This window comes from Pan troglodytes, chromosome 3 (assembly GCF_028858775.2).
Source record: "Pan troglodytes isolate AG18354 chromosome 3, NHGRI_mPanTro3-v2.0_pri, whole genome shotgun sequence".
NCBI lineage: Eukaryota > Metazoa > Chordata > Mammalia > Primates > Hominidae > Pan > Pan troglodytes.
In genome coordinates, this window is record NC_072401.2 from 66,309,569 (window position 1) to 66,332,203 (window position 22,635).

General features: G+C 33.8%; 1 long non-coding RNA gene across 2 annotated transcripts in view; it reads left to right on the forward strand.

Moving 5' to 3' along the window:
- LOC107974085 (uncharacterized) overlaps nt 1-21,930 on the forward strand; it is a 94,273-nt gene extending 72,343 nt beyond the window's left edge. Inside the window, exons 3-4 of one of the 2 annotated variants that reach the window (XR_010156595.1) lie at nt 17,430-17,557; nt 21,350-21,925. This is a non-coding gene — a long non-coding RNA (uncharacterized LOC107974085). Of the gene's footprint in view, nt 1-17,429; nt 17,558-21,349 lie in introns of both variants that reach the window. The other variant, XR_010156594.1, reaches the window with a different exon arrangement.
- Nucleotides 21,931-22,635: the final 705 nt, after the last annotated feature.

Here is a 22,635-nt window from a genome sequence, read left to right on the forward strand (position 1 = left end):
AAAGCCCTGAACCAACATTATTTGCCCAAATGCAATAATATGTTAATTTCTGAAACAATCACAATTGCTAGGCATATACAATGTCTTAATTTTACAATACCTATTCATCGTTTACAACGAAGTATGAGTAGAATCTCCACAGAAACTATGCAGGTGTTCCATTTCTGGCTAAGAGATTAGTCAAAGGAAATAAATTAATTAAAAAATAAGAGTATAGTATAGGAAAAGCTGAAAGTCTGGTTTCAAAACCAAAAACTAATACTTGCTAGTTATACCCTCCTATATTTGGCAATTGACATAACCTCCCTGTGCCTCAGATTTCTTTGTAGACTACATCTGTAAAGTGAAAGTAATAATAATAATAAACCTCAAAATTGTGATTACTTAAGTTAATGTAAATATTTAAAACAACTCTAGGTACATTTATTATTGGGTATAGGCCCAATAACAGTTATTTTAATAATTGTTAAGTGGAAGCTGTGTGTTTCTGTATGAGTGTGTGTATGTGTACACCCTAAGACATTTATAAACCAACCAGCAACCCTCAATACTGCTCTGCCTGTGGAGTAGCCATTCCTTTACTTTCCTAACGAACTTCCTTTCACTTTACTCTTAAAAAGAAAATAAGAAAACAGAAGAATTTAAATTTAACAATGATCAGTTAGTGTGCTGTCTTTAAGGAGCAACAATAATTTTAGGTATTTAAACTTCAATGCAAGTAGCACTTTCATTTATTTTGTCTTTTCATATTCAAGAAACTCACTCAAGGGAAATTAAAAAAAAATTGCATTTTCTGAGATGGTACCAAGTGGAATTTGACAAAAAAGGCTAACCTTATCAAAACTTGTGTTCCTTGGATGGTATTATCTGGCCCAGAAAATATAGTAATTGTGAATTTTTAAGCTAAGGAGGAAATCATTTTTGCTGCTTTTGGAGTTGTTTCTAAAAAAGTTTTTTTGGAACAATTTCCCAAACAGATATGATTTAGTTATCTGGATACTGCTCCATATATATAGTATATGTGTATATAATATATAATACTTTAGACACTCTCTATATATTTTGTAACTGTTATTTGCTTGGAAAAGAACTTAACTTTCAAAACTATATATTTATATGTTATAGCAATAGTAATATATTGAGTATTTGTATATTATATTAAATATATATGCATTATGATTTAATTATGGATTTACTGTTGAGGCACTCAATAGCTACTTTTATAAGTATCTATTAATTGCTTAGAAAAGTAAAATTGGCTTTCAAAATTATATATTTTCTATTTTTAAATGTGTCAAATATGTACTTAATAGGTGAAAAATATCTAAATGGAATAATTTATTTCCAAGTATGCTTTTTTTTTTTTTTTTTTTTGAGGTGGAGTCTCTCTTTGTCGCCCAGGCTGGAGTACAGTGGCGCTATCTCGGCTCACTGCAAGCTCCGCCTCCTGGGTTCACGTCATTCTCCTGCCTCAGCCTCCGGAGTAGCTGGGATTACAGGCGCCCGCCACCAAAGCCAGCTAATTTTGTGTATTTTTAGTAGAGACGGGGTTTCACCGTGTTAGCCAGGATGGTCTCGATCTCCTGACCTCATGATCCACCCGCCTTGGCCTCCCAAAGTGCTAGGATTACAGGCGTGAGCCACCGCGTCCGACCCTAAGTATGCTTTTTTAACTTGATATGCTTGTTCTTATTTTGCTTATGATCTATCTTAATACATATTTTAAAATTTGTCAAATGTTATATGCAGAATAACTACTTTCAAATTTTTAGATAAAGAATTTTATATCAAACTACAGCTAAATGTTGATACTAAAAAGAATTAAAATGAAATAAGAGCAATGAAAATATATTTCACATCTGAATGTTCAAGACATACTAAAGTTTAAAAAGCCAGTTTTATTTTACGAGCTAGGATTCCTCATACTACTTGCTGAAAAATGCTTTTTTCTCTTATATTTTTAGTTACTTATCATGACACTTATTTCATCACTTTATTACATTATTGTGGCACTCACTTTTCTCTACAAGAAAAAAAATTCAATTTTGCTTTTTTTTACTAGCCAATTAAAATATATTTAATTTAAATTCCAAATACAGCTTTCTCTATATAGATATTTATATATCTATATATCTCTACATGTAAATATATATTGAGAAAAATTAAGAAATATTCATAATTTAATACATAATCAAAAGACAAGTTGAATATAATAAGAATTTTTGTACTAGTTGCTATGGACAGAATGTTAGCATCATCCCACATTCATAAGATGGTATTGAACACCTAGTGTGGTAGTATTAAGAGCCTTTGGGAAGTTATTACAACATAGGGATTCCACCCTCATGAATGAGATTAGTGCCCTTATAAAAGAGACTTGAGTGAGCTTCCTTTCTCCTTTTACTATGTTAGGATGTAGCAATAAGGCACCATCTATGAAACAGAGAGCCTTCACCAGAAATCAAATCTGTTGCACCTTGATCTTGGAATTCCTGAGCTCCAGAACTATTGGCAATACATTTCCGTTGTTTTTAAATTACCCAGTCTAACATATTTTGTTATTGCAGCACAAACTGATAGTAGTCATTAGAATAATACAGTACTATGTTGTTTCCTTCATTTCCAATTTATTTGGATAACTGTCAATTGCAGTGTTTTTGTTGTAAGATGTGAGATTGTCCTCAAGTAGTAGGAGTTCATTTCAGCTATTTTTAAAACAAGTTTTTAACAATACCATCTTTATCATTTCTTTCATTTAATTCTTGAAAATCAAGAATATTTAACTTAGTAATCAGTACTCAATTGACTTACTATGCACTGTAAAAGTGAATTAGGTTAATAGTGGAAGTTTGGAATAAAACTGAGAAATTGCTACAGTAATTTCTGATGTAACATTCTACCACATGCATCTTGCTCATCCATATTTCTATTATAAATTAAAAATAAACAAGGGCATTTAAAAATAAAGACAATTTCTAAAAATAAATATGAAAGTTTTTTTGCCTTTTTGATTTGGACATTACAATTTTGCACATGTTTTTATTAATTTGAATATTTGCTAAGGACTCAAAAATAATGAAATTTATTATGTGATTATATCTATAAAAGCCAAAGCTCATATATTATAATGTCCAAGTGGATATAATTCAGCTGTCTTCCAAAGTCATTAAGTCCTCAGCGTCTGAGTCTTTCATTAGCTGCTTTCTAAAGAGTTCATTGTTTTGCTTAGCTTAAACTCCAGTTAATATATAATTTTTATACCTATGGAAATCTATTTTAAAATTGTATTTTACTAAATTAGCCTAGAGTGAATTAAAAAAAAATTGGGCAGGAAATTATGATCATTCAATGGTGTTATCTACCTGAAAATGGAGTTGTTTTCTTCCAAAAAAAAGACATAAAAATTATCTTGGATATTTTCGAGAGGGCAGCCCATTATAGAATGATACAGAAAACAGAAATTTAACAAATAAGTTAATACGTATGTACTCATATAATTATAAATTTATATAAGATATGGAAAAATGAAAAGGACATATTAGAATCAAAGAAATAGATTAATATCAATGGAACATAAATAACAGTTATGAAGGATTTCTATGAGGAAATGAGCTTTAGAGTTAGACTTGAATGGCAAGAATGAGTTACCTACTATAGAATTAGAAGACTGGAGCAGAAAATTAGCTACTGTTTTTAAAAACTTATTTGGAAAAATATTCAATTTGTACAAACAGTGTAAAGAAACATATCATACCTAAAGTGAAGAAATAAAAAAATTAAAAAGCATGCAAAAATCAGAAACTTTAGAGATCCATAATCAATATACAAAATTTATATAGTGATATGGTTTGGCTGTGTCCCCACCCAAATCTCATCTTGAATTGTAGCTCCCGTGGTTACCACATCTTGTGGCAGGGACCCAGTGGGAGATAATTAAATCATGGGGGCAGTTTTCCCCATACTGTTCTCATGGTAGTGAATAACTCACAAGATCTGAGTGGTTTTATAAGGATTATACCTGTTTGCTTGGTTCTCATTTTTCTCTCTTGCCTGCTGCCGTGTAAGACATCCCTTGCTCTTCCACCATGATTGTGAGGCCTCCCTAGCCATGTGGAACTGTAAGTCAACCTCTTTCTCCTTTCCTTTATAAATTACCCAGTCTCAGGTATGTCTTTATCAGCAGTGTGAGAACAGACTAGTACATATAGTATCCTATGTGAAAAGAGAGGCCGTTAAAGAGTTTCAAAAGGGAAACGTTATATTTCATTTATATATGTTTTAAAGAATATTCAGATAGCTATGTGGAAAACTGGCTTGAATTATCACTAAAATGTATGGATACCAAAGGAAAGGAAATTGTAATAGTCTAAGTGAAAGATGATGGTACAAAAATTCAAAAAAATTACAGAGGCCAAATTGACAAGACAAAATAGAATACATGATTTAGGAGTAAGGAAGAAGGAGGAATCAAAAAATGATTTATTTTCTGGCTCAAGCAAGTAGAGCATGTTACCTTTGCTGAGATAAATTATACTCTTTAACTATGTGAAGATTTCTGTGGAAGGTCAAAAGTTCACTTCTAGATGTCTTAGTGTTGAGGACTAGGTGAGACATTTAAGTGATGATGCTGTGTAGCCAAGTAAATATATAATTCTGAACTTCTTAAAATGTCATCTCTAAGTAAATATAATTTTTATAGTAACCAGCAACATGTAATGCCTTTAGAATGCACAAAACAGGAAGTTAATAGTTCATAACAGGGGCAAATGTTATGCAAACACTGTGCACTGTCTGTATCACTTAGTACACCAGTACCCATGAGTCTCCTCTCATCTTCCTGTGGATGAGCTGTGCTTAATCCTGTGAATTTGGAAAAATGAGCCTGATCTAAATGACAGAAACTAGTCCTTCAAGGACTATATATTTATAAGATAATTTTAAATGTGGCATTGAGTGGTGGAAAGAATCTCAGTTTAGACCCCAAAACCGAAACCACCTATGTAGGGTATTCCACCTATTCCAACTACCTACAACTCGTAGATTTGCCGAACCATACGTGCAGCAGCCTTTCCCATTCAGGGAAGTTTGAGACACTTAGCCCAGAGGCTCATTGACAGGCAGAACAGAGAGAGGGTATCATGAATCTTCTTGGCTGGCAGAGAGGAGATGATGAAAAAAATGTCCACCAGTAAGAAAACTTCCGGCATATACTATCTGTGATAAAATTAATATATGGCAGCAGATTTTTAGAGCATATAAGAGATAATCTTGAATTATAGTCTAAAGCATCTAGGAGTTTATTCTGTAGGCAAAAATGGCAATTGTAAGTATGAGGTTGTGGGTATATATGCAACAGAGAGAGAAAGAGAAAAAATACATTCATATTAATCAATATATTAGCGTTTCAAAGTATGATTAGTAAATAAACATAATATTTCATGTTTGTTTTATTTATTGGATTACCTTAAAATAAACAATCATCACTTACCTGCATATTTATGGGATGGACTAGAATATTTTTTGTACAACACATGAAATACTCCAACATTTAATTTTATTTCATTTTATTAAATATATGTCATAATATAATAAATGTAATGCAAGTGCAGAATTTAGAAATCACAGAGAGTAATATATCCTTATTTACATTCCCAAAGGCTACCATTAAAAATATTTTTCTCTTTTGGTTCTACTAACGTTTTAATTCCATCACTTCAAATAATATATTTTTGTCTCTATTTATTGATTTATCAGTAAAAATAAGTAAAAAATCAATAAGAAGATTTATATTATTAAAGCCACGTAGTTATTTTTTTACTGCAGTACTGAACAGTGTTTTGAATAATTTTTCTTCCCTAGGATCCCAAAGATAAAGATCTTTTGATGGACTGTTCCCAGCCCAGACTATTTCCAATCCATTCTTGTAGGATCAATGAAATATGGGCTACACAATTTCTCAGATCTTCCTTTAAAGACGCTTGTTTCAGCAATTAGTTGAATCAATCTGCTTTCTTAATTCTCTTCTATATTTTATTCCCTTTACACTTATGTAAGAATTTTGTTGTTTTGTTTTCATTCCTTCCTTACTTGAGCCTCTTTGCAAACTTGACTCTAAGATTATTTTTGAAATTATCCCACTGAATTTTTGTTATGTTTTGTTTCTTTTGCTTTCTCCTCTGAAAATTGATCTGTACACTGTAAATTTTCTGCTATAGCCTTGGCAATCCACTCTCTTTTTCTGCTCTAAGTTTTCTATTCACTCTGATACACACTGAAAAAAAATCCACCTACCTATGTTCACAAAACTTGCATTTTGACACTTTGCTTGTTTTTATATAAGTTTTATTGGTCCTTGAAAGGGTTTTATGCTGCTCATATATGACTCTGAAATTCCTCAACACAGAAAGTCATTTCTTCACTCTAAATAGACATATTTCTTTTTAACTTTTATTTTAGGTTCAGGGTTAAATGTGAATGTTTGTTATATAACAAATGTGTGTGCACAGAGGTTTTTTCTAGAGATTATTTCATCACCCAGGTGTTAAGCCCAGTACCCAATAGTTATCTTTTCTGCTCCTCTCCCTCCTCCCACTCTTCACCCTTAAGTAGACCTCGATGCTTGATTGTTCCCCTCTTTGTGTTCATGAGTTCTCATCATTTAGCTCCCACTTATAAATGAGAACATGGGTTTTTGATTTTCTGTTTCTGCATTAGCTTGCTAAGGGTAACAGCCTCCAGCTCCATCCATGTTCCTGCAAAAGACATGATCTCATTCTTTTTTATGGCATACCACATTTTCTTTATTCAGTCTGTCATTGGTGGGCATTTAGGTTGATTCCATGACTTTACTATTGTGAATAGTGCTGCAGTGAACATTCACATGCATGTGTGTTCATGGTAGAATGATTTATGTTCCTCTGAGTATATATCCAGTAATGGGATTACTGAGTGGAAAGGTAGTTCTGCTTTTAGCTCTTCAGGAAATCACCACACTACTTTCCCCAGTGGATGAACAAATTTACATTCCCACCAACACTGTATAAGTGATCCCTTTTCTCTGCAACCTCACCGCATCTGTTATTTTTTTTACTTTTTAATAATAGCCATTTGATGGGTGTGAGATGATGTCTCATTGCAGTTTTGATTTGCATTTTTCTAATGATCAATGATATTCAGCTTTTCTCATATGCTTGTTGGTCACATCTATGTCTTCTTTTGAAAAGCATCTGTTCATGTCCTTTGCTCATTTTTTAATAGGGTGGTTTGTTTTATTTCTTGTAAATTTGTTTCTTATTGATCTGTATAATAGACCTTTGTCAGATGCATAGTTTGCAAATATTTTCTCTCATTCTCTAGGTTTTCTGTTTACCCTGTTGATAATGTCTTTTGCCATGCAGAAGCTCTTAAGTATAACCAGATCCCATTTGTCATTTTTTTTTTGCTTTTGTTTCTATTGCTTTTGGTGTCTTTGTCATGAAATCTTTTCCTGTTCATATGTCCAGGATGGTATTGCTTAGGTTGTCTTCCAGAGGTTTTATAGTAAATAAACGTTTTCTGAATTCTAAATAAAAATTGCTTTAGTTTCTTTAGTTTGAAGTCCCAGCCAATGCTGTCTTAACTACTAAACTCCATTCTTTATCAACTAAATCCAGCCCTAGCCTCATGATTTAAAATACCAGTCACATGTAACTGAAAGCCCCCTGGTTAGCATTACTCATATCAGTTGAACCTTACAGCTATACCTGAGGACAATGTCCATTGCAAACGGAATAGATTGAAAGTTTCTTTTTTCCAAAATGTCACTTTCTCTTTCTAACTTTCAAGTCATTTCTTCACATACTGAGTATACTTTGTGTCTCTGTGTGATGTGTGTGAATTGGATGGAAAAAACATATTGCCAGTTAATCATCCACTGCTCCTACATGTTCTCAGACAAATTTTTGCTAGACATGGAGCCAGATAGAAATTAATTATCATTTATTTGTTAAAGCTGTGTTTGAAATAAAAACTTGGATCAAAATCTAAAATAGGAATCCTTTCTTCCTCCTCTGCAAATAAAACCTAAGTTCATGGTTTCAGAAAGGGCAATTGGAGATGAGTAGTCCTTTACCACAATACAGAAAGACAAGTTTTATCGTAGTGTGCACATTGCATCATAAAATAAAGCAAAGAAAGAATTTGGCCCACATGTAATCAAGGAATTCACAATGAAAGTAACATAAACCACTTACTTTTATTTTTAGCCAAATAACCATATTCACTATTTCATGGGATATAGAAAATTTTCACCACCAAGAAGGAAGAATGATGTGGTCCAAGGAAAGCGTGGTCTAAGAGAGATGATGAGAAGTATGCATCACATTCTACAAAATGTGATCAGTTATGTTGAGAATGATCAGTTATGTTGAGCACTTTATTTCTGTGCAATTAAAAGGTTATGCAAATATTTCTCAAAGACCCAAGGATAGTTTTTCCATAATAGGGCACTTTGATATACATATATATAGACAGAGAGATATATAGGATATATATATATATATATATAAAATATATATATAGTTTTTCCATAATGGGGCACTTTGAGATACATATATGTGTGTGTATATATATCTATATCATATGATATATATGTTGATATATATATGTTGATATATATGATATATATATGTTGATATATATGATATATATATTTTCCATAAGGCACTTTGATAGATATATGATATACATATTTATTAAAGTTATATATAGGTATATAACTTTATAATCTACCTAATTTTTGATAAATTACTTTAGAAATTTGGAATACATTTGTATTCTGCCCACCTCCCAGAAATCATTGAAGATAACTTTTTGGAGATCTACTATTTTAACTTTGATATGCCCATATAACTTGACCTTATAACTTACCATTTTCTGACACTGATCTTGATTACATTGGAAGTTAATTATTATTTTTTATTTTTTTCTTATCCAGGTTCTCCTACTTAGAGTCATTTCTTTCCACCAATCGTTCTCTTTGTATTGCCTTCATGTTTCTCATAAGTGCTCCTTACTGTCTAAAAGTACGTTATCATTTATTTCATTTATTATATTTAAATGGCTCTCTGAAAGCAGACTTTTGACTTCAATAAATTCTGCCCCATGTTTCCATAGTAACCTACTCAAAGCATCATTGTCATCTTGTCATACTGCTTCACTAAGGCTGTAAATATATTCCAATTGCTTATGAGAAAGATTATACTCCTCAATTTGGCATTCAAGGAACCTATAATGTGATGCAAACTATTTTTAAAGTTGGGCCTTCCAAATTCATCTCATATTGTATTACTTATCAAAATGATAAAGTCATTATTACTTAAATACAATCTGCACTTACAGCCATTTTATATTCACTTTTGACAATTTTATATTGTGTGGAATATCTTGACCTTCAAAACTATAAACTTTATAAACTTTAAAGTCTTCCTAGATTTAAATAAATCTACCTTTATTTCTATCTTGTTCATAAAGTATTTTTTTCCAAATTTTCTCAAACTCTAAGTGGAACCCAAGTTTCTCTATGGATTAATAAAGACCCTCTAGCCATTATCAAACTGACTAGTAGATAATTTTACATAAACTACTCAATATATGCAAAGCTCAGTGTATTTTATTCTCTTCTTATGACAAAGGCTAAAATTTTTGAACCACCCAATTCCATTTTCTCCTGGGCATTCGGATAAATTACATTTTCTGTGCCTTCTCTGCTGGTAGCTGAGGCCATGTGACTAAATTCTGAGCAATGGAAGGAAGCAGAAATAAAAATAAATTAGTTCCCAGCAAGGCCCATTTTTTTTTTTTAAAGGCAACTTGCAATGGTGCTTCTTCAGGCTTTCTTTTCCCATACTCTGCTTACTCAAGAAGACAAGGTTTTGGAAGACCATAGAGTCCTATTCCAGACAGGCTCTTAATGATTGTGTGAAACTGTGTCTTCTAGCTTAGACGATGCCTGTTGGCCTATTATGTGAAAAAATATTTCTGGTGTTAAGCCAGTGATATTTTATGGTTGTACACTAGTTGTGTTAGCCCAAAATATAAATCAAAGCACATAATTTCTCTCTGTATTTACTTCCACTGTAATAGACCAAGCCAACATTCTATCTTACCTCAACTACTACAAGAACTTTCTAAGAGCTCTCTTTGCTTCTACACTTACTATGTAAAATCATTTCTCATTAGCAGCCAGCAATACTTTTGAAAATGTACATTTTATTATATTGTATCACTAATTAAAACTATACAATGGTTTCTCCTTTCACTGAGACTAAAATTTAAATTTCTAATCTAGCTCAAAGAAAACTCTAATTAAACCAGAATTCTTTTGGCAAGGTTCTCTGGGAAACGAAGTTCCTACACCAGGCTTTCAGGATTCTGGGATTTCATCCTATACAGTTTAGAGGAGAATATTAAAAAAAAGTAATGATACAAGTTAATTAAAATATATGTGTATACACACACACACACACACACACATATTGTGAAGTATAGTACAGTAAAGACAAAATTATAATTACTTTATAATAAAAAGTATAATAAGTAACCAATAAATGCATAAAGATGAATATTGGACAAATACATGACCTACAGCTGTATTTATTTTGTCAAAAAAACTATTGATTGTCTATAAGTACTAGGCCTTTATGAGTTCTTTTGAGAACTTTATTTTGGCTACTGTATATCTACCTCTTCATACAAGTATGTCTTGTGCATACACTAAATTATGACGTCTCAATGATGAGTTTCTCAATTCAGATTTGCAATTGTCTTATATAAACATGAACCATTAATTTAAAAATAAACTGAAAAAGTTTAACATAAATATGAGAGATATGAGAGTGATATGTAATAAGCTAGAGCAGAAGAACAACATTAAGTTAGCTATATGGAATATGATTTCTCATATGGTATCCCAGGAATCAAGAAAAATGTTTTCATGCTGATGTTACAGATATTTGAAATACGGCACTAAATGGAGGTAAGTAGAGTGAAGAAAGGTTTATATGAAAATATAAAAAATAATAGCAAATATGGGGCTGACAGAAATGTTTGTTAGAATTCATTTCAGATCAATTATGATTTCTACTAAAAATACTGTTATAAGTTTTCAAAGTGGCACCAACACAAGGAGTAATATTTTACATTCAATTTTACTTTTTAAAAAAATTGTTATGGGTACATACTAAGTGTATATATTTGTGGGATACATAAGATATTTTGATACAAGCATACAATAGATAACAATCGCTTCAGGGTAAATGGGGTTTCTATCACCTCAAGCACTTATAATTTCCTTCTGTTACAAATGTTCCAGTTATTTTCTTTTAGTTATTTTGAAATGTACAGTCAATTATTGTTGACTGTAGTCACCTTGTTATGCTATTAAATACGGGATGTAATTTATTCTATTTAATTGTATTTTTGTACCCATTAACAATCCCCACTCCCCTCCCAAACTACCCTTCCCAGCCTTTGGCAACCATTATTTTTCAATCTGTTTCCATGAGTTCAATTGTTTTAATTTTTATCTCCCACAAATAAGTAAGAACATACAATGTTTGTCTTTCTGTGCCTGGCTTATTTCACTAAATATAATATTCTCTAGTTCCATCCATATTGTTGTAAATGACAGAACCTCATTCTTTTCTATGGCTGAATAGTACTCCATTGTAAATATGTACCACATTTTATTTATTCATAGGCAGTTAATTTGCTTCCAAATCTTGACTATTCGAATAGTGCTGCAATAAACATTGGAGTGCAGATATCTCTTCAATATACTGATTTCCTTTCTTTTAGGTGTATAACTAGGAGTGGATTTGCTTGATCATACGATAGCTGTGTTTTGAGTTTTTTGAGCAACTTCAAATTGTTCTGCATAGTGCTTACACTAATTTACATTTCCACCAACAGTGTATGAGGGTTCTCCACATCCTTGTCAGCATTTGTTATTGGCTGTCTTTTTGATAAAAGTGATTTTAACTGGAGTGAGATAATATCTCATTTTGGTTTTCATTTGCATTTCTCTGATGATCAGTTATGTTGAACACCTTCTTATTTATCTGTTTACCATTTCTATGTCTTCTTTTGAGAAGTGTATATTCAGATATTTGCCAATTTTTGAATTAGAATCTTAGATTTTTTATAGAGTTGTTTGATCATATGTATGTATATATATGTGTATATATGTATATATATGTGTATATATGTGTGTGTGTATATATATATATGTTCTGGTTATTAATGCCTTGTAACATGAATAGTCTGTAAATATTTTCTCACATTCCATGGGTTGTCTCTTCACTTTGTTGATTATTTCCTTTCATGTACTGAAGCTTTTTATGTGTCCATTTTTGGTTTGGTTTCCTATGAGTCTGGGGCATTACTCAAAAAATCTTTGCCTAGAATAAAATCTTAGAGAGTTTCCCCAGTGTTTTATTGTAATAGTTTCATAGTTTGAGGTCTTAGATTTAACTTTTCAATGCACTTTGTCTTGATTTTTGCATACGGTGAGAGATAGGAGTCTAGTTTTATTCTTTTGTATATGGATGTCCAGTTTCCCAGTACCATTTATTGAAGGGACTGTCCTTTCCCCAATGTATGTTCTTAGCACCATTATTGTAAATGAGTTTATTCTAGATGTATGGATTTATTTCTTGGTTCTCTATTCTGTTCCATTGGTCTATGGGTCTGTTTTTCTGCCAGTACCATGATGTTTGGTTTACTATAGTTCTGCAGTATAACTTGAAGTCTGGTAATGTGATTCCTCTTTTTTTATTTTTTTCGCTCAGAATAGCTTTTAGTTCCATATAAATTAAAATTTCATAAATTTCAGGATTATGTATTATTGTGTTTTCACACTACAGATAAAGACATACCAAAGAAATTCAAGCTGGTGGCAGAAATCTGTATAAGTAACAAGGAGCCAAATGTTAATCCTGAAGACAGCTTGAATTTATTTTGGAAAAAAAAGAAGTTTAATTGGAGTTACATTCCACGTGTCTGGGGAGGCCTCAAAATCATGGCAAGAGGTGAAAGGCCCGTCTTACATGGTGGCAGCAAGAGAAAATGAGAAAGATGCAAAAGTGGAAACCCCTGATAAAACCATCAGATCTCATGAGACTTATTCACTTCCACAAGAACAGTATGGGGAAAACTGTCCCATAATTTAAATTATATCCCACAGGGTCTCTCCCACAACATGTGGGAAATATGGGAGTACAATTCAAGATAAGATTTGGATGGAGACACAGAGCCAAACCATATCATCCACCCTTGGGCCCTCCAAATTTCATGTACTCACATTTCAAAACCAACTGTGCCTTCCCAACTGTCCCCCAAAGTCTTAATTCATTTCAGCACTTACCCAAAAATCCACAGTCCAAAGTCTCATCTGAGACAAGGCAAGTCCCTTCTGCCTATGAGCCTGTAAAATCAAAAGCAAGCTAGTTACTTCCTAGATACAAGGGAGGTACAGGTATTGGGTAAATACAGTCACTACAAATGGGAAAAATTGGCCAAAACAAAGAGGGTACAAGACCCATACAAGTCCGAAATCCAGCACGGCAGTCAAATTCTAAGCTCCAAAATGATTTCCTTTGACTCCATGTTTCACATCCAGGTCATGCTGATAAAAGAGGTAGGTTCCCATAGCCTTGGGCAGCTCTGCCTCTTTGGCTTTGACGGGTATAGCCCCGCACCTGGCTGCTTTCACAGGCTGACATAGACTGCCTGTGGCTTTTGCAAGCGCACAGTTCAAACTGCCAGTGGATCTACCATTCTGGGGTCTGGAGGACGGTGGCTGTCTTCTTACAGCTGCACTAAGCAGTGCCCCAGTAGGGACTCTGTGTGGGGTCTCTGACCCCACATTTCCCTTCTGCACTGCCCAAGAAGAGGTTCTTAATGAGGGCCCTGCCCCAGCAGCAAACTTTTGCCTGGGCATCCAGGCATTTCCGTAGAGCTTCTGAAATCTAGGTGGAGATTCCCAAACCTCAATTCATGACTTCTGTGCACCCGCAGCTCAACATACGTGGAAGCTGCCAAGGTTTGGGGTTTGCACCCTCTGAAACCATGCACCAAACTGTACCTTGGCCCCTTTTAGTAATGGCTGGAGAAGCTGGGACACTGGGCACCAAGTCCCTAGGCTGCACACAGGATGAGGACCCTGGGCTCAACCCACGAAACCATTTTTTCCTCCTGGGCTTTTGGGTCTGTGATGGGAGGGTCTGCCATGAAAACCTATGACATGCCTAGGAGACATTTTCCCCAATGTCTTTGGGATTAACATTTGGCTCTTTGTTACTTATACAAATTTCCGCTGCCAGCTTGAATTTCTCCTTTAAAAATGTGTTTTTCTTTTCTACTGCATTGTCAGGCTGCAAGTTTTCTGAATTTTTATGTTCCATTTCCCTATTACAGTGGAATACATTTAACAGTACCCAGGTCACATTTTGAATGCTTTGCTGCTCACAAATTTCTTCTGCCAGATACCCTAATTCATCTCTCTCAAGTTCAAAGTTCCACAAATCTCTAGGGCTGAGGCAAAATGATGCCAGTCTCTTTACTAAAACATAACAAGAGTCACCTTTGCTCCAGTTCCCAACAAGTTACTCTTCTCCATCTGAGACCACCTTAGTCTGGACTTTATTTTTCATGTCACTATTATCATTTTTGTCGAAGCCATTCAATAAGCCACTAGGAAATACCAAACTTTCCCACATTTTCCTGTCTTCTTCTGAGCCCTCTGAACTGTTCCAACCTCTGCCTGTTACCAGTTCCAAAGTCACTTCCACATTTTTGTGTATCTTTTCAACAACACACCAATACTGGTACTAATTTACTGTATTAGTCAATTTCCATGCTACTGAGAAAGACATAACCGAGATTGAGAAGAAAAAGATGTTTAATTGGACTTGAACAGTTTTGTATGTTTGGGGCGGCCTCAGAATCATGGCAAGAGGGGAAAGGCACTTCTTACATGGCAACGGCAAGAGAAAATATGGAAGATGCAAAAGTGGAAACTCTTGATAAAACCATCAAATATCGTGAGATTTATTCACTACCACGAGAACAGTGTGGAGGAAACTTCCCCAGTGATTCAAATTATCTCCCACCAGGTCCCTCCCACGACATGTGGGAAATATGGGAGTACAATTTAAGATGAGATTTGGGTGGGGACACAGAGCCAACCCATATCAGATTATATTTTATATTTCTTTGAACAATGACATTGGTAGTTTTTGTAGGGATTACATTGAATCTATAGATTACTTTGGGTAGTATGGACATTTTAACAATATTAATTCTTCCAATTCACAAACATGAAACACTTTTCCATTAGTTTGTGTCCTCTTCAATTTCTTGCATCAATGTGCTATAGTTTTCATTGTAGGGATCTTTCCTTTCTTTGGTTAAGTTAATTCCTAGGTATCTTTAATTTGTAGCCATTGTAAATGAGATTACTTTCTCTACTTCCTTACAGATTGTTCACTGTTGGCACATAGAAATGCTACTGATTTTTGTATGTTGATTTTGAATTTTGTAACTTCACTGAATTTGCTTATTAGTTCTAGTAGGTTTTTTTTGTATTCTTCAGGTTTTTCCAAATGTAAGATTATATGATCTGTAAACAGGACTCATTTGACTTCTTCCTTGCCTTTTTGTATGTCCTTTATTTGTTTTGTCTGATGGGTCTAGCTAGTAATTTCAATATTATATTTGAAAGTGGCAAAAGCTGGCATGCCTGTCTTGTTCCAGATATTAGAGAAAAGGTTCTCAGTTTCTTCTCATTCAATATGACACCAGCTGTGTTTCTGTCATATATGACTTTTATTGCATTTAGATATGTCCCTTCTATATCGTTTTTTGTAGGTTTTTATTATGAAGGAATAATGAATTTTAACAAAGGCTTTTTCAGCATCAATTGAAATGATCATATAGCTTTTATCCTTTATTTTGTTGATATAATTTTTTACACTTATTGATTTGTGTATGATAAACTATTCTTGCATCACTGGGATAAATATCAATTGGTCATAATGAATAATGTTTTTAATGCACTGTTGGATTCCTTTGCTGATATTGTGTTGAGGATTTTTGTACCAATGTTAATCAGAGAGAGCAGCTAGTAGTTTTCTTTTTCTTTTTTTTTTTTTTTTTTTGAGACGGAGTCTCGCTCTGTCACCCAGGCTGGAGCGCAGTGGCGCCATCTTGGCTCACTGCAAGCTCCGCCTCCTGGGTTCACGCCATTCTCCTGCCTCAGCCTCCTGAGTAGCTGGGACTACAGGTGCTGCCACCACGCCCTGGTAATTTTTTTATTTTTTAGTAGAGACGGGGTTTCACCGTGTTAGCCAGTATGGTCTAGATCTCCTGACATCGTGACCCGCCCACCTCGGCCTCGCAAAGTGCTGGCATTACAGGCGTGAGCCACCGCGCCAGGCCGTAGTTTTCTTTTTTCATGTGTCTTTGTCTGGTTTTGGTATCAGGATAATACTAGTCTCATAGAATGAACTTGGAAGTATTTCATTTCCCTTTATTTATTGATTTTGGAATATTTTAAGTAGGATTGATATTAGTTCTTTTTTAAATGTTTGGTAAAATGCAGCAGTGAAGCCGTTGCGTCCCAGGTTTTCCTCTGCTGGAAGACTTTTTATTATGGCTTTGATCTCATTCCTTGTCATTAGTCTATTCGGGTTTTGAACTGCTTTACAGTTCAATCTTAGTATGTTTTATGTGTCTAGGACTATCCAATTATTTGTATATAGTTTCTTATGGTAGTGTCTAATAATCTTTTTAATTTCTGAAGTATTGTAATATCTCCGTTTTTAACTATGGTTTTATTTATTTGGGTCTTTTTTAGTCTGGCTAAAGATTTGTTGATTTCCTTTATCTTTCAAGTAAATAACTTTTTGTTTTGTTGATCTGTTGTATTTTTTGTTTCATTTTCATTTATTTCTACTCTAATCTTTATTATTTATTTTCTTCTACTAACTTTGGGTTTGGTTTGCTCTTGTCTTTCTCATCCTTTAAAAAGTATTATTAGATTATTTATTTGAAGTTTTCCTACTTTTTATCTCACTGTGTTTTATGAACCCCAAGTCTCCTGGCTCTGATATCACCATAGCACCAAGACTTGCCTGAGAATTTCAGACTTGTGGCCTAGACTGCCTTTCAGGTTAATTTAGGACCCCAGAGCCCTTTAGCCTGCTGTTGTGGGGCTAGCCAAAACTCAAGTTCTGACCATTAAGCTAGATAATTTCCCTTTGACTATGGCTAGTCTTAAAGTTCCCTCTTTGGGTGCCAGCTGAACTCTGTCCCATGTTACTTTCCTTGTGAGAGAACAGCACTGAGTTCTAGTGCAAAGTGCCACAGTCACTGTGCTTTCTCTTCCTCAGGCACACAGATTCTCTCGCCACTCCATGCTGACAGTTCCAGGAGATAGGAGAAGGGCTGCATTGGCAATTCAGGATTGTCTTTCCTACCTTCTTCAGTACCTCTTTCCTTAACATGATGATAAAACCAGGTACTGTGATTGCTTACCTAATTTTTGATTCTTATGAAGCTGCTTTTTTGTGTGGGTAGTTGTTCAATCTGGTGTTGCTGATTCTCTTCTGGAAATTTGGAAAGCTTAACAATCTTAATGCACAATATTTGATTTGATGAACATGAACTGAGCTATGTATTAAGTATCATGCAAACAAATATAAAATAACAACTCTACTTTTAAAGAGCTATAATATTAATGATGATGTAAAATACTGAGTCATTAGTATGTGTCAGGTAGATTTTAAGAATATTTGCAGATTATCCTATTTCAATCTTATCATAACCCCAAGTGGCAATTATTATTTATATCATCATTTCTTATATAGGGAAACAGTAGTAGGGTACCACAGGAGACAGGCACCAAAAGGGTATAAGGAAGTCTAGTAAATTAGATAATAATGCGAGGTGAGGATAATTCATCAGATTCTCTGCAGAAAGTATTGCTTGAATAGTCATAAAGGAATTGGGATCAACATTTCTTGTCTGCAAAGCTATGGAATTTTTGTCATTTATTATTTTATGTAGGTCTTACAGGTTAAAATTAAATAACAGACAACTGAGGGAGCATAATGGGATCAGTGGGATTAAATGAGGCTTATTGAACATTTCTAGGGAATAGATAATAAGTGTTTACTCTTTCCCAGGGGCAGTATGTAAGCAGAAGGGGTAATGTTATAACACTTCATTGAAATCATAGGATTTCTCATATTAGAGTGGTGAATGACAGAGAAAATATCACAGAATATTAAATACATTACATTTTGTAGATTATATACACAGTAACATTTTCTCACTTACTGTTATTTGGTGGATGCCCAATGTGCCTATGTTTGAACTGCCATGGTATTGAGCAAAAATGTTCTGCTTTTTAGATGACAGGAGACAGAACAAAGTGAGGGGGGAAAGCAGAGTTAGGATCAACAGTCAATTTAGAGAGAGAACTATTCAAGACATCATTTTAGTTTGTATATAACCTACTTAAAAAATATTCTTTTAAGCCAAAATGGAGTACTCTATCTAGTACTCTTGTTTCCTCCTCTAGCCCCTCCTCATGCTCGCTCTTTCTGTAATATGCCCTCTTAGTGTCAAACCTGTATGTTCTCAGCATACCCCATTTCAATACTTACCCCTTATGTCCCACTGTTAACCTCTGTCATTCTCCTTCATTGCATGCATTCTGTCAGCCACAAGGGATGGTCCAGAAATGTCACAGAGTTAATGTCCCTTCAGATAGCCCTCAACCAAATGGCAGGATAAGTAATCCAGCTTTCTCATTCTCAAACTCAAGTCTAAGCCATGTTGTATACTGTTCCCAGAAATTCTCAGTGATATTGATATACAGTTGCTCACACAGGTAATCTTCCTTGTATATCTAGGCCTCAGGGAGAGGACTAGACATCATCTTGATAATCTGGAATATAACTCAGTTATAAGTTCTAGATGGGACTCTGAGACTCAGGGAAATGGGGGGAGGCAGTGCATTTGAATATTTGAGTGCCAAGGACAAATGAATAGGCAATGATATTTGAACTTCAGTGTCAGTTCTTCTGTTATTTCCTCTGTATTAGAACACTCCAATGTTAGCTGAACTCATCCCTTCGTAAAGTAAAACTAAAATTTTCAGAGTCCTTGTGAGTTGACAGAGTGACAAATTAGAAGGAGATTGAGTCTGTAAACCTGCAGAGCCCCATACCAGCCTGGAAGGCACGCCTGTGTTCATTCAACAGAAATATAAACCATTATTTTCTTAATCTACTGCTGTTTGGACCTACGTTGTTGTTGTTTCCTGTGCTCATATTCTAATTTAATCTTAATTAAATAACATGCTAAACAATTTTAAGAAGAGTTTAAAGTAATAGTAAAGTATACGTATACTATAATAAACATGTATACATATACTGTGTATTCTTTATAGACATATACTATATATAATTTAAGTTATGAAAAAAAGAAAAATCAAATGTCAGAATAACATCAATCCAGAAATATTCTTTAAAAAACTTACAACTATATATTATTGCTACCTTTGTGATAGAAATTAGAGTCTATTATATTTCCTGAGAGTAATCTCCAAAATTAGAATTTCACATTTTTATTGAAATCTATCTTCTCATATTGATAAAGTTGAGTGCTGATCTAATGTTAAGCAACACTGAAAATAAGTTTGTAAAACTAAAAAGAACATATCTGGCCAATAAAAGCATTCCTGATATACAGAGTGCAAAGACAAACTCGTATCTTGGAAAAAAAAATACTCTTATCTGCACTTGGCTCAGACAAAAATTTTTTCCTTGATGCTAATAAAGATGACCTTTTGTACATAAACAATATCTTAAAATATAGCATTCTAATATGCTAATTACTTTAATAGGAGATTTTCTGATATAAGTAGTTCTAGATATAGGCTTGTGTAATCAAGCCTAATCAAAATTAAATGATAGTAATTCTAGGCGATATAAGGCATCTGACCCACGTTTGCATATATTTTCACTTTGCACTATATTTTTTCTACTCTATTCTTTATTCAGGAAGTCAAAATTCCTAGTAACTAAATTTAGTGTTAGTTAACTAACTAATATTAGTATTAGTTAATGTTAGTTTAGTATTGTTATTCTAAAAAATCGAATGGCTGTTAAAAGTGATTAAAGAAGCAAACCAATAAGATAATTGTCATTATTCCTTGTTATTTTAAATGTAATTTTAATTTCCAAGCAGCTTCTAACAGAGACATAACTCTGGATGATATGAGATTACAATCAAAACTTGTCTTTTTAAAAAAACAATATTAGAAGTAAAAGATGTGTACTGAATGCAAGGGAAATGAGAGAATTTCCACTTTATTAATATAAAAAAGAAAATTTTATTTAAACAAAGATAAGTGCCATGAGCAGATACTTGTTGGCAAAGGGGTGATACTACTGTAATATATTGTAGTTTTTTTCCATTTGACTTTGGAGCACTCTGCTTTCCAGACAATTACTATTTCACTGTTAGACATCCTTAGATTAAAATGTTTTGTTATTTATTTCTATTTGCAATTTCTATTATTAAATATCTTTTTAGCATTCTTTTCTGAGTAACAATCCATAGCTGAAACTGCAATAAAATAATTTCCTTTAGAGTTAATAAAAGAAAAATAGTAACTACAGTGAATTTCTCATAGTGCCTTTCTCAAACCACTGATTTAGAAAATCTGGTTGTGTCCTTATTAGCATAAACCTTCATGATGGCAAGAATTTTGTCTTGTTCACTGTGTTATCCCCACAACTAAAATAATGCATGACATTTTAACTAGCTCACAACTGAGAACTACTCATCTAAAAAATTCGAAAGTTGAAAACAGAGAAAAGTAAACACTGATAAAAATTGAGTTTATATGTTGATGTTTTATTACCTTCTAACTCATTTACTTTGCATCTTCATATTTAAACATTTGAAGAGTGGCTGTTTGGTATACTCAAGCTAACTAGGCTACTTCCAGTTCATTGTAACCTTTTACCAGACAACCTGTTTCCAAATGCCTGTCGATTAAGGAAAAGTAAAATCACATACACACACATACATGAACATTAAATATTGAAATGGAGTAAAGTTTCTATTTTAGAGATTTACTAATACAGTATGAAAAGAGTGTCAAAAAAGCATGGAGTATTATATTATATTAAGATGTTTATCTTTTGCAATCTTGTTTAAATATGATACTTTAGTTGTGCTAATTAAAGAGAAGTATAAGGTCTTATTAAATGTAGTTTTTATTCGTTTTTAACAGAGAAAGATAGAAAGCTTGACAACTGCTGCTCCATTTGGCTCTGTTTAAAAAGAGGAAGAAAGTGACCAGAAGGATGACAAAATGGTTACTTGCCCTCAGAGGTCATAAAAGACCTTGAAAACCCCTAATGATGTAAAAGTAGGAATTATTATTTCCTCTCTTGTTTTGATAGTGGACTCAGCTTCTCTCTATAACAGATGGCCTTTTAGGTAAATGCTAGTGGATCTTTCCTTGACCTGTTCCTAAGCTGAGAAGTCTTCTGTATGCAGAGGAGACAATGCTGAGCCTCGTTTGCTTATGGATACTCTGCAATAGATAAGGCAGCAGTCTTGGAAACAGCAGATGGCATAAACAGGCATTGTGCCAGTTCATAATTACGACCTGGTAGGCCCAGGGAAGCAGTCGTGTGCATCTCAGAACTGGAACTAACTGGATCTATGTTTTTGCTCTGTTACTCTATTCTTTCCCATGTATGTAGTTTCTGATATGGCCATGAGGACAACAAAGAAGGTGTGTGTGTGTGTGTGTGTGTGTGTGTGTGTGTATTTTTAATTTTCAATAGATTGAATAGAAACCAAAGTAAAAACAAATTAGAGTCTGATTATTTATAATAACAATGATCATTTTGTGCCTATAGATTTTGAATCTCCTGTATTTGTTAATATCTCTTCTTATTCAGACACAAGCTGCCCTTGTGTTTGACAACCAGCTATGTGGTTAATTTATGAAGTAGAAAGTTAAAATATTTATCATTTTCATAGATTTTTTTCACATATGAAAGTTGATAACAAGCAGCTCTAAGAAAGCACAGCTGGCCTGTGATAGGACTCAGTGTGAGCAATGCAGTCTCCATTCAGACATCAACACGGTTGCTGCTGACAAGCTGTAAATAGGTGTTAAGGTAATGAAAAAGACAACATTTCCACTTACACTTTTATTGGATTCTAGCCCTAGGGTCGTATCATCCCAAGAATTTCACAGCATAAAGGTGAGATAAACAGCAGCATCAAGGTGCTGTGAATATGATGAGGTAGCTTAGTTTTCCCTAATTTTCTGAGCAACAAAGAGACAACTTTTAGAGATTACAGGGACATTTGGTTGCAAGGCAATTTCTTCCCATAATTTATTTATTTGGATTATGTTATTATCCATTAATGACATGATTATAGTGGAATGTTATAGAATGGGCCAGTGATGTCGTGCTTTCTGATATCCATCTATATTCTCACATTGAATCTGAGTTTGGACAGGGAGACAGCAGCACATCTGATACAAGTGGAAGCTTG